We start from the raw sequence: 11,539 nt of genomic DNA, 5'->3' as shown, positions 1-11,539 counted from the left end.
AAGCATTTTTCGATGCCTGTAGTGTAGACGGGCCGTAAGATTGACATTAAATGTATCATGCCTAACCCCGCGTTTTATTCATATTCACTAAAACATGCAAGCTCACTAGTCGGCTTACTCATAGATACATACATGTTATNCTTGCACGCGGTTTGATTGGCTGCGCTTGCACTGGCGGGATTTGCATAAACGGGATTTGATTGGCTGATGCCAAGCATCGAGCCTCAAAAGTTGAACATTGTTCAACTTTTGATGCCGATAGATGCTCGTGATGCTTGCAAAGCCATGCCATGCTCCCCATATTCACTAAAACATGCAAGCTCACTAGTCGGCTTACTCATAGATACATACATGTAATCCGTTACCTTTTTGAGGTTAACGTTTTATTTATAAACGGTCCTAGTTTAAAAATGAATACGAAAAATAAAAATAAATGTGTGTGGTTGTGAGGCTATTTTGTTTATACTGAATGCCGTGCTTTTACTTATCTTTGAATGTGTGCATATACAGTACGTATGTGTCTGTTGATTAAGTATGTGTATATACATATATATTTGTATTTTTGTATTCCTCTGGATTGTGGGAAACAGTATTTCGAACCCCGAAAACGTAAAAAACTCTGTACGCACAAACTGAAAGATAGACAATAAAGTTGACTTTGACTTAACTTATTATAGTGCATTATGACTCATTGACAAACCTAACTGCTTTTGTTATTAGTTACACTGTGATTTTCCTGAATGACATCCCAAAATGTTCATTGTTAGAAGGCTTTATTGGCAGATCCCCTTTGCGTTGCTATTGGGCTTGTTGGATTTGTATTTCAAACATCTGCAGACATGGTTTAGTTTGAGTGTTTCTGTTCAAAAGGAAAACTCAACCACCTTAGAAAACGGTGGTTGATACTGCATGTTGTTCTACTCATTGAAATTATCTTCTGAATATATCACAAACATATTTGCAGGGAGTAAACAGTAGCTCCGGCAATTTAACACCTCAAACTGGAGCAGATTACAAAACAGATGGTCCTCTCTCACCCTACTACTGTGATGAAAGATCCCTAAAACCACTCAGAGGAAATTAAACATAAAGGTCTTTGATAATATCCTGTTTTTAATAAAAGCTTAAAAGTGAAGGTCTCGGTCACTATTTGACATTTTACAGGTAGTCCAAGATTCATCTCCTTTATAGGGTTTGACGGTTGGACGAATGTATCTTCGTTTAGCTTAGTATATCCCAGGTTTTTGTTATGTTATTTTGCAAATATAATGGTGCACCCTCATTATAGAAATGCACATATACGGTTATAAGAGAATGGGCTCCTGATCAAAGGAATGCAAGAAGCCCTATCATCATAGCCGTGGGAACATGTTTCAAATGGGGGGTGCTGTGGGGATGACACCAGGGCTGGTTCTGACCAATGTGCTGCCCTATAGGCAAGATTTTAGCTGGCAATGAAAAACCTCTACAAAAGACCAATACACTACAAAAAGAGAAATATATTGACATGGTGGAAAGCTTATATAACAAGGCTTCAAATGTATTATATATTATAACATGTTTTAATTGGGGGGTGGACTTCACATCCTCTAGGGGGGTCCGGGGGTGTTAAAGTAAAATGCTTCAATTTGGTGCACTTTGAGCGCCAATTAGAGACTGATCTAGGGGGTACAACTCTAAACACCCATATGAAAAAGATCGGTTTGCATTTTATTAATCAAATAAGTAGGTATGTGAACATTTCCAATAACCTACCATAGCCAATAACAAATACATGTAACTTATTTTATTTGTGTTGTTCATTAATATCTTATTTTACCAGTTAACATTTATTTATGTATATTTTAAAATCTCTCCAGTTTTAAACGATGTTTTTGGTTTACTGTCCTATAGTATACATTGGAATGATTTCAAACCTGTTTTTATTTATCCTAATAATTATAAAGGTGTGCCTTGGAAATATTTGTTTGCATAAATTGTGATCAAAACGTTTGAGACCCACTGAGATAACTTAGACTAAAGTGAACTATCTAAGCCCTCAGAGTCCTTTACCTCACTGAGCCTCTCAGTCTGACAGGAGAGGACACTCCCTCCACATTATTGTAGAAACAGCTTCTTATATCCGTTAGCGCAGCAGAAGCTAACAGCAATCCNCTGATTGGTCGATTCAGAACACGTGACATGTGTAGGTGTGTGTGTGTGTGTGTGTGTGTGTGTGTGTGTGTGTGGTGTGTGGTGGTGGTGGTGGTGGTGGTGTGGGTGTGTTCACCTTTATAGACACTGTGTTTTACAGTAATGAGCAGATCTTCTGATAATTGATCAACACACTGCTGCTGATGGCGCTATAATGAGTGTTTGGTTTTTAGCTTAATGAACACACTCTGAAATATTAACAAGTAAAGTTTTACTGCTCAGGAACACTGTGTGTGTGTGTGTGTGTGTGTGTGTGTGTGTGTGTGTGTGTGTGTGTGTGTGTGTGTGTGTGTGTGTGTGTGTGTGTGTTAACCCTAACCATTGCTTTAGTTATGATGTCATTACTCCTGAGTTTCTCTATCCAAGGTATTTGTGATTAAATGAGCACAGCAACAACACTTCTTTCAATAGGAGTAATGATAAGAATGAATGTCACTCTTCTGTCAGTGAGAATTATTGACTGTGTTTACGTGTTGCCCCCTCCCCCCCCTCTCAGAGGTGTTCTCGCCGGCTCGCCTCCTGCTCTCTCGGCACATCGTCAGCTGGGGTTTCCTCCCCAGGAAGCAAGACTATCTGAAGGCGCTGTGCGACGCCGACGTGGTCGTTTCCACCGCCAGACACGAGTTCTTCGGGGTCGCCATGTGAGAAACCAATATCTTTATATTTTAATCATATGGTTTATATCTTATTATTACATGGCTTAGTTGAATACTCGATTCTGATTGGTCGATTCAGAACACGTGACACGTTGTTAATCCAGTAGTACAGACCGCTGTCAAGGACTTATTGACCGTTGTTAAGGACACTCACATCTGCAGAAAGAAGTCCGGTCGATTGAACTGCATACAGTTTGGTCGAAAAACAAACTTCAAGAAAACCACACTAACAGTCCATCTTCAAATCTACAAAGACTATCTCCAGCAGTACATAGACCCTCCAGAAAAACGCGGGCAAAAATCCTTGATTATGCGATTAAACATGCAGTGTTTTTATGTGATTTTATGCGGTGAAATTTTGGGAAGTTGCGAAATATACGGGGAAAAAGAATAACACTTTTTTTAAATATTGGGCTGTCTTATTTATTCTCTCTCACACACAACCTGCCACTAACGTTAAACCCCTTTACTATTCAATTAAACACATTCAATGTTTATTTATTGTAAAAGCAATTGTGCTATTTTAATCTCACACCCCCCCCCCCNTGTACTGTAGGGCATATGTTGGAGAAAATGGGTCTTTAAAGGGGCTTCTACTTTGCTCATTTTCAGCGTTCATATTTGTAATTTTGGGTGTCTCTACTAGTAGGACATGTCCTGTGCTCGCAGCACCTCTTTTCACCCTCTGTCCCAGAAACCAGAGCCCAGTCTGCTCATGATTGTTACGCTGGCCGGATTCAGTTGTGACTGGTCCACCCTGTAGAGAATGTACCGCCTAAACTTTCACAATACTACAGTAGTGATGTTTCAGAAAGTAAATAAAAGGAGTCCAATGGGAGACGACTTTTTAGCCTTACACGACCATTTTAAAAACATGCACATTGTCTATATACTTCACAACACAGGAAAGGAAAACCTCTATCTTTAATATATACTCAACTGCTTTAACTCATTGTCTTCGTTTCCCCACCCCCTTACTTTGGTGTCGCGTCAAAATTTGACGGTCCTGTTTTACGCTATTCCATTAACACAAAAACCATCAATCATCACCACATTTCATTTAACACCCTTTCCAACTGTACATATTAGATAACAGCACTACTGGGATAACCATGAACACTGCGTAAATATAAAAAGAACAGACACTGAACATGTATTTAGCGTGTGCCGGTGTGAATCCATGTGGGGGATGGCGCAGTAACCAGCGGGGGGGGGGAAACACATTAGAGTATGTGTGTGTGTGTGGTGTGTGTTGTGTGTCTGACTGTGTGTGTGTGTGTCGTGTGGATTTTGTTGGGTGTGTGTGTGTGGTGGTGTGCGCTGTGTGCTGCGTGTTGTGAGTGTGGTGTTTCATCTGACTCCATGAGAAGAGGTTACTAATTCTTTTCTTTATGGCGGCATGTTTGACGGGAACATCATGGGTTGTTACAAATTTGACTAAATCATCCAAAATTCAATGAACATTGGTGATCAGCCATTTTCCATTTTCAAATCGTCTACTGTGAAGGACTATCACAAAGCCTTAATGCAATCGAATGAAAACAAAAAAGTGATATCGAAGTTAATTGGGTCAGATTTGACCCGAAGACAACAGAGGTTAAAGCCCTTGAGCGAACACTATGCTTGTCATTATGCGACGCCTGGAACAAAAGTAATACGAAAGAAAGTGAGGGTTATTGAAACATTAATGTAGTCACAGTCTCTTTTAGGATGTTGCAATCTCTTGCACAGGGGTTTAGTTCGAACTTTCTCTTAATTTAAATCAAATCACTATCCTGGGACAAAGACTGTCCTGGATGTTTTTGCTGAATCTACGGGTCCTCAATTAGTGGAGACGGAAATGTTCTCTGTTTGAGTCTCAACAGTTGTAATTTAGGCTGATAAGACGTGCACTTCCACATTACAATTCACAGTGCAGCTTTAATGAGGCAATCATTTGCAAGAATTAAAGAGGGAGAATTCATAACCATGTGAAACATCACGTGGGAACGGAACATTTCATCATTGATCCTTTATATGCCCCATAAAATCATCCATAATTTATATTATCAGTCGCCCTTATGCTGGTTTGATCAAGCAACCAACTGAGGCAAGATATAAAGTGATAAAAGAAACAAAACTGCTTCACATCCAACATGTAACGACCAAATCAGTCACCGGACTGAGCTTTGAAAGGAAGTGTTGCAAGGGGAAAGATGATCTAATCTTTGTGAACTCCTTAAAAACACGTCCCACACGATCCTTTGTTCCTCCTCGCGTTGTTTTTGACTACACCTGAGAGAAAAGAGTGAAATGTACAAGGCCAAAGTCAATGTGGGTCGGAAGAAACACAAAACGTGCAACACTGAACCGTCATGACACTAAAGAATAAATAATGATTCTGGAGGCTTTGCAGCAGTATTCCTCCAACCGGTTGATAACTGAACTTAGACTTTAAAAGTAATGCATGGCACTTTGATATATATATATATGTATATGTCCATATCTTTAATTCCAGACATCAATGATATTTTCACTTCAATATTCCAGTAAGAAGTGTCTTCAGCGTACTTATTAATTTTGTGTCTTGAAGTACATTTTGCTGAATAATACATTTCTAATACTTCTTCCTAAGAACACATTTTGGACTACACAACTCTACTGTTACTTGTGTCAAATATTTAAAGAACAAGCAGTTTACTTTACTTAACAGATGCCGTATTATGTTTTTTTTTTTTTTCCCCTTTCTGTATTTGTATATAGGATATTATGTTTTCTCATCCTTTGTTTACTTCGATACATAGTGACTTCATTATGTAACGCTTGCCTCCTCTATTGGCTTTTTAGCGCTCCGCGACATTGTTAACTGATAGGCGAAGGGGCGGGACATCTCCTAAGCGGGTTGGCTCCAATCACAACAGAGCGGCCCAGCTTAACCAACACAGAGCAGCAGACTGGGGCTCTGGTTTCCAGACGGAGGTGAAAAGAGGTGCTGCAGCCGACAGGCAGTTATGAGAAAACAAAGAGCTTTTGAACATTAAGCAATGTCACAGTAGAGACATACATACAAAAATAAGAACCTGAAAATGAGCAGAATATGTCCTCTGTAAGTGAAGGCTCTGAGTAGTTATTCCACTAATCCTTAAAGATAAAAAAAAAAGTAAAGGAATGTGCCGTTTACAATGCTTATACTTATTTAGCATTTGTTCCGTTTCTCTTCATCACTGCTGGTCGTATCAGATTGAGGCCTCATAGGCACAACACTTTCTGAATACATTTGGACGCTGAAGAGGTCAACAAAGAAGCCTTTCTATTTAAATTCAGTTGGCATGGGATTCAACAACAACTTGAACAGTAGCACAGCGCTGAGTCTCAGTGTGGGAAGTTGGGAAGAACACTAGAAGAGTAGAAGAGAAGGGGTGCCCTGCAACTATAATCACACACTGGAGCTGACCTATGACGCTGCAGATGTTTAGTATGTGTAGTTAGTGAGTCCCTCAGCTTCCAACATGGCCCCTGCCTTCTGTTCCTGTAGGCCCGGCCACTGCATGCATTAGGAGGGTAGATCTGTGCCTCAATACAATCTGAGGCTGGAGCGATCTATAGGGCCATAGACAGGGAACACTGTGTGAGGTACACTGAGCCTCAAGATAATACACAGCCACTGTTGCACAAGGATTTTCTACACAAAGGCGTGTACAAAAGGGCTTACTGTATTATTTGGTGCATTGAACTCTGAGTTTTTTAACTAAATCAGATAAGATTCAGAATACTAGATTTACTAATTGAATAATTATTGAATCTTGAAGATAACGAATAAAATAAAAATAAAAATAAAACATCATACAAAGTTAAAGGTGGGGTAGGTAATTCACTTCAGAAACACTTTTTGTTATATTCCACGGAATGCTCTTAACATCCCGATAGCAATGAATATCTGAAGTGCTTTGACGATAAATACATAAATATCTCATCTGTGGAAGCCGTAGCGCTGTAAAAAGCACGACCAATCATCTGAGCCGGCCCGGCTAAAGTAACTGGATGGCCTACCTGCCTGTCAGCCTTCCATCTGGGCACAAACTTATCTCGTGCCCTCATTGGTCATGTGCGCGTCCGTGTGTGTTGGGGGAGGGGCTCTGGAAGGAAGTCTGAAGGAAGGGGCCGATTTTTTTACGGTTGTGTATTTTGAAATTCTAGCGAACTCGAGCTGGTTTCTCCATTCTTACCTACCCTACCTTTAAAGTTAATTTGCAATACAAATAGAATCCAACTAAGATATGTAAATTAACACAAGACGGTTCATAAAAATGTGCAGGAAAAATTAGAAAAAATGGTGATCTAATATAGTTGAAGTTAAAATCTTCAATAAGGAAATACAAACTAAATAAAATAGATACCAACTATTTATAATGAAATAAGAAATAAAAAAACAAATTGTACTACAAAATATAACAAGATAAATATGTAAAAATGTGTATATCAAAATGAGTATTATACAAAATATACAGTGGAGTACAAGTACTGTAGTTATAAATATTTTAATGATGAAACTAGATATGCAGTGTTTATATATTGTTTATTGTCTGCAATGTCCTATAACTCCCAAACACATATTGAATATGTCCACATCGTCACAATAAGTGCAATAATAACTTTATTGGCTTGTCTTCATTAGTTTTACTGTTTTCCCGCCTGTTTTAGATCAAACTCCCATTACTTCTCCAGATGCAACAACATACCTTCCCCTCGGCCATCAATAAATCCACACATTCATGCACCAGAAGAAAAGGAAACAGATCAGAAACTATCTGAATGAAAGAAAACAAATCACCAATAAGGGTGAGACAGCGGTCTTGCATTACAGTCAATTTACCTCACTTTTATCCCATCACCGCCCACTCAGTGGCTTTACACCGAGGAGTGCAACGAATACGCTGATGCATTCAATCCTCAGAGACACTATTCAGTACCTCTCACATTATTTGGCATATTGTTCACGGGCTGAAGTTAACTGCATGTAGAAGGAACGCTCGTTTCAAAAAGTCTCTTACTCGAGTTTCACTTTCCTCCAAAGCCTTCTCTCCCTGACTTTGACTGTGAGCCTAAGTCATGCTAAGTTATGCTGATTTGTAGCTTATACATTGGCACTCTTTCATTGTATTTGACCAGATTCAGCAGCGCAGCTCTAATTGCAGCCCGTTGGGGATAATAAACTCTGCTGAACATTGTAACAGGATACAACACTGGACAAAGCTGCTTTTTATTACCATATATGTTCTCTGCCTTCTGGTGTTGGCCATGAATGTGTCTTGGAGAGATTCAATGCAAGCTTCATTAGAGTGGCCAAGACAATAGAAAAAATACCCTCCAATAAAGATAGGGGTTTTATTTAACCCCAGGAGTAATAGACTGCAGTATGGAAAGCTAACGACTAGCTCACAGTAAAAGGGAAAGGTTGGAAATATTCCATACTTTGACGCAACTACCTTTTGCGGTAACTAATAACGTTACTAGTTACCTATTTCTATTCAGTAACGCTGTTACGGCCCGTCCACACACAGGCATGAAAAAAATCTTTCAAAGCTTCGCCCATTCACTTGAATGGGGTGACGTAGAAGATTTATAATCTTCCCTGAAATGCATTGTGGGGAGCGGAACATGGCTTTGCAAGCATCGTGAGCTTCAAAGGTTGAGCAATGTTCAACTTTTGATGCTCCCGATGCTTTCGAAGTTGGCATCAGCCAATCAAATCCCGTTTATGCAAATCCCGCCAGTACAAGCGCTAGCCAATCAAACCGCGTCCAAGCTGGGAGAGCCAGACCGCAGTTCATTTCCTCATATTCCAAACGAGATATTACGGTAGCAACCCGTTTCTTTAAGACCAGAACTATTTACTGGGATACAAACCGGAGGAACCAGGCATGGAGGGAGGTGGCAGAGACAGTGGGTGAAACTGGTAGGTTTTCGCCTGTTTGGGGAGTTTATATCCAGTTTACTTCGTTTTAACATTGCTATTGCTTTGTATGTCGGGGGCGGGAGATTCATGTGATTGGTTGTTGGTCGCGTTGCTCGCAAAAAATCGCCAAGCTTCAGACACGCCCAGCTTCAAGATTTTTCAAAAAAAATGTCATGGAATGAGGCGGAGAAGTGTGTGTGTGTGTGTGTGTCTGCGTAGGCACACANATGGAAAGAGATGTTATTTAAAGGACACCTATCATGCTATATTTAAATGATATATTGTAGGGCCATACCTATATAAGGTATATTTATATGTTTCTGTTTTCAAAAAAACAGAAACATATAAATATACCTTATATAGGTATGGCCCTACAATATATCATTTAAATATAGCATGATAGGTGTCCTTTAAATAACATCTCTTTCCATAGTTATCTAATTTAGCAATTTCTGTAGTTACGGCAATTACCGGTACATCTTTTTGACTGATGACTGTATGCAACAGAAATTGACACGCGTTGCTACACATTTGTGAAATGCTCCAAAAATGTGGAACAAACTTTTAAGAAGATATCACAGGAAATAACTGAAGGAGTTCCCAAGCAATGACCAACTTAAAAACGTTTATTAAATTATATCTAATATGTATTAAATACATGAAATATTTATTTCTAATTAATGAATTGATATTTTAATGCACCACAAGCCAGTGGAAGAACAAAACACTCAGCACTTTTATTAAGACTGCCACTTAGTCACTTAAAGGTAGGGTAGGTAATTCACTTCAGAAACACTTTTTGTTATATTTAATGAATAAATTAAATGCTTTGACAATAAATACATAAAAAATCTCATCTGTGGAAGCCGTAGTACTGTAAAAAGCACAACCAATCATCTGAGCCGGCCCGGCTAAAATAACTGGATGGCCTACCTGCCTGTCAGCCTTCCATCTCGTGCAAAAACTTATCTCATGGAGGCATATGGCGCAGTGGATAGTGCGTTGGTGTTCTGATCAGGGGGGCACAGGTTCAGACCCCACTGCAGTCAGCATGTCGTTGTGTCCCTGAGACACTTGTAAGTCGCTTGGAAAAAAGCGTCTAACAAGTAACATGTAAAAAAAAAAATGTAATCTTGTGCCCTCATTGGTCATGTGCGCGTTCGTGTGTGTTGGAGGAGGGGCTCTTTAAGGAAGTCTGAAGGAAGGGGCAGATTTTTTCCGGTTGTGTACTTTCAAATTCTAGCGCACTTGAGCTGGTTTCTCCATTCTTACCTACCCCACCTTTAAAGATTCCCTTTTTTTTTGTGAATTATATATTGTACTGTGTATGGTTCATGTTGTTTTATTAGCCAGTGCCAAAGACACATTTCCATTTGATGTAAAATAACACACTGCATCATATAAACATTTATATTTCTCAAATTTGTGGCTGTTTCACCCTGCAACTGTAGCGGGCCAGTATGTGATTTTTGGCTTTGTAAGCTCATAGTATGAACACATACTGTATATCAGAGGTTGCCTGGGGGGGTGGGGTGGTGCTAACCTTCTAGGGTTGAAGTAAGCCAGTCTTTAATTTTGTGGAACTGTCTTGTATTAGAATAATCTCTGAGCGAACACACAGACCACTCTTAAATCTCTTTCTGAAACTGACTCTGACTTGATAGTCATTTACCTTAGCATTCAAAAACTCACATAAGCAACATTAAATACTTTACATAGCTCCCTGGAGTTTAAATGAGCAAAAATAAAGATAGCCATGAACAGATCTGCCAGGGGTGTGACAGTACATTATTACTTAATGGAACTATGTAAGATACTATTCAAACCAAATATCACATGTACAGTAGGATGTAGGATGAATGCATATCAGAATGGATAACTTTCAGACCCTCTTGGCTTCATCTCACATTCACTATCATCCTTTATGTAACTGTTGTCTAACTGCAGTGCTTCTCTCTGAGCTGTACATCTTATTAAAGGGACTGTGGACTCATGGAGTCTGTTGGGGGGGGGGTCCCTGATACGGGATGCTCTGAGGATTGACCTAGTTCCGTGTTCCCTTGCTGCACTTCATTCTATGTTCTGTTGCTCCCTCTGCTGGCCAAAAATACCCTCATGTATAACCCTCAGTGCAGACTGTCCCACTCTAAATGTCTCCCTATGTTCATACCACATGATGTTCTGTGTCTCTGTCCACAGTTCCTTTTCTACCACACAACTGTTCAGTGGATAAAGCAGAAGATGCAGATACAGAGGTGAGAAGAAGATCTGCACAATGTCATCATTTAAATGTTATTTATGTACAATGATATTCCCATGCTGCTTATATGAATATAGTTATATTAATTTTCTTTAATATTTGTTTTGTTGTTGTTATCTTCTTATTCCAGATTCTGACTTAATTTCTAATGTTTTAAAAAAACGATTGTTACTCTATTATGGATGCTCCCAGGGCCGCCCCTCCCTACAGGCCGATCACGCAGACTGCGTGGGGCCTCACCTCACGGAGGGGGCCTCACCTCGCGGAGGGGGCCTTATCTTGCGGAGGGGGCCTCACCTCGCGGAGGGGGCCTTATCTTGCGGAGGGTTCTTCATTTCGCGGAGAGAACCTCATCTGAAGCGCAAATTCGGCGCACCTAATGCCGGGATTCCACCGGGTCCGCCTGTGCCGCGTCACGGCTGCGCCGCGGTTTTGGTCCGACCTCCTCCAGCGTCATAACCCACCGGGCGCGTTTCAGAAGCGGAGCGTATTGCG

Source organism: Notothenia coriiceps, unplaced genomic scaffold, assembly GCF_000735185.1.
Source record: "Notothenia coriiceps isolate Sejong01 unplaced genomic scaffold, NC01 NC01_scaffold00037250, whole genome shotgun sequence".
Lineage (NCBI taxonomy): Eukaryota > Metazoa > Chordata > Actinopteri > Perciformes > Nototheniidae > Notothenia > Notothenia coriiceps.
The sequence above is the reverse complement of the archived record's forward strand: the minus strand, read 5'-3'. Positions refer to the sequence as shown.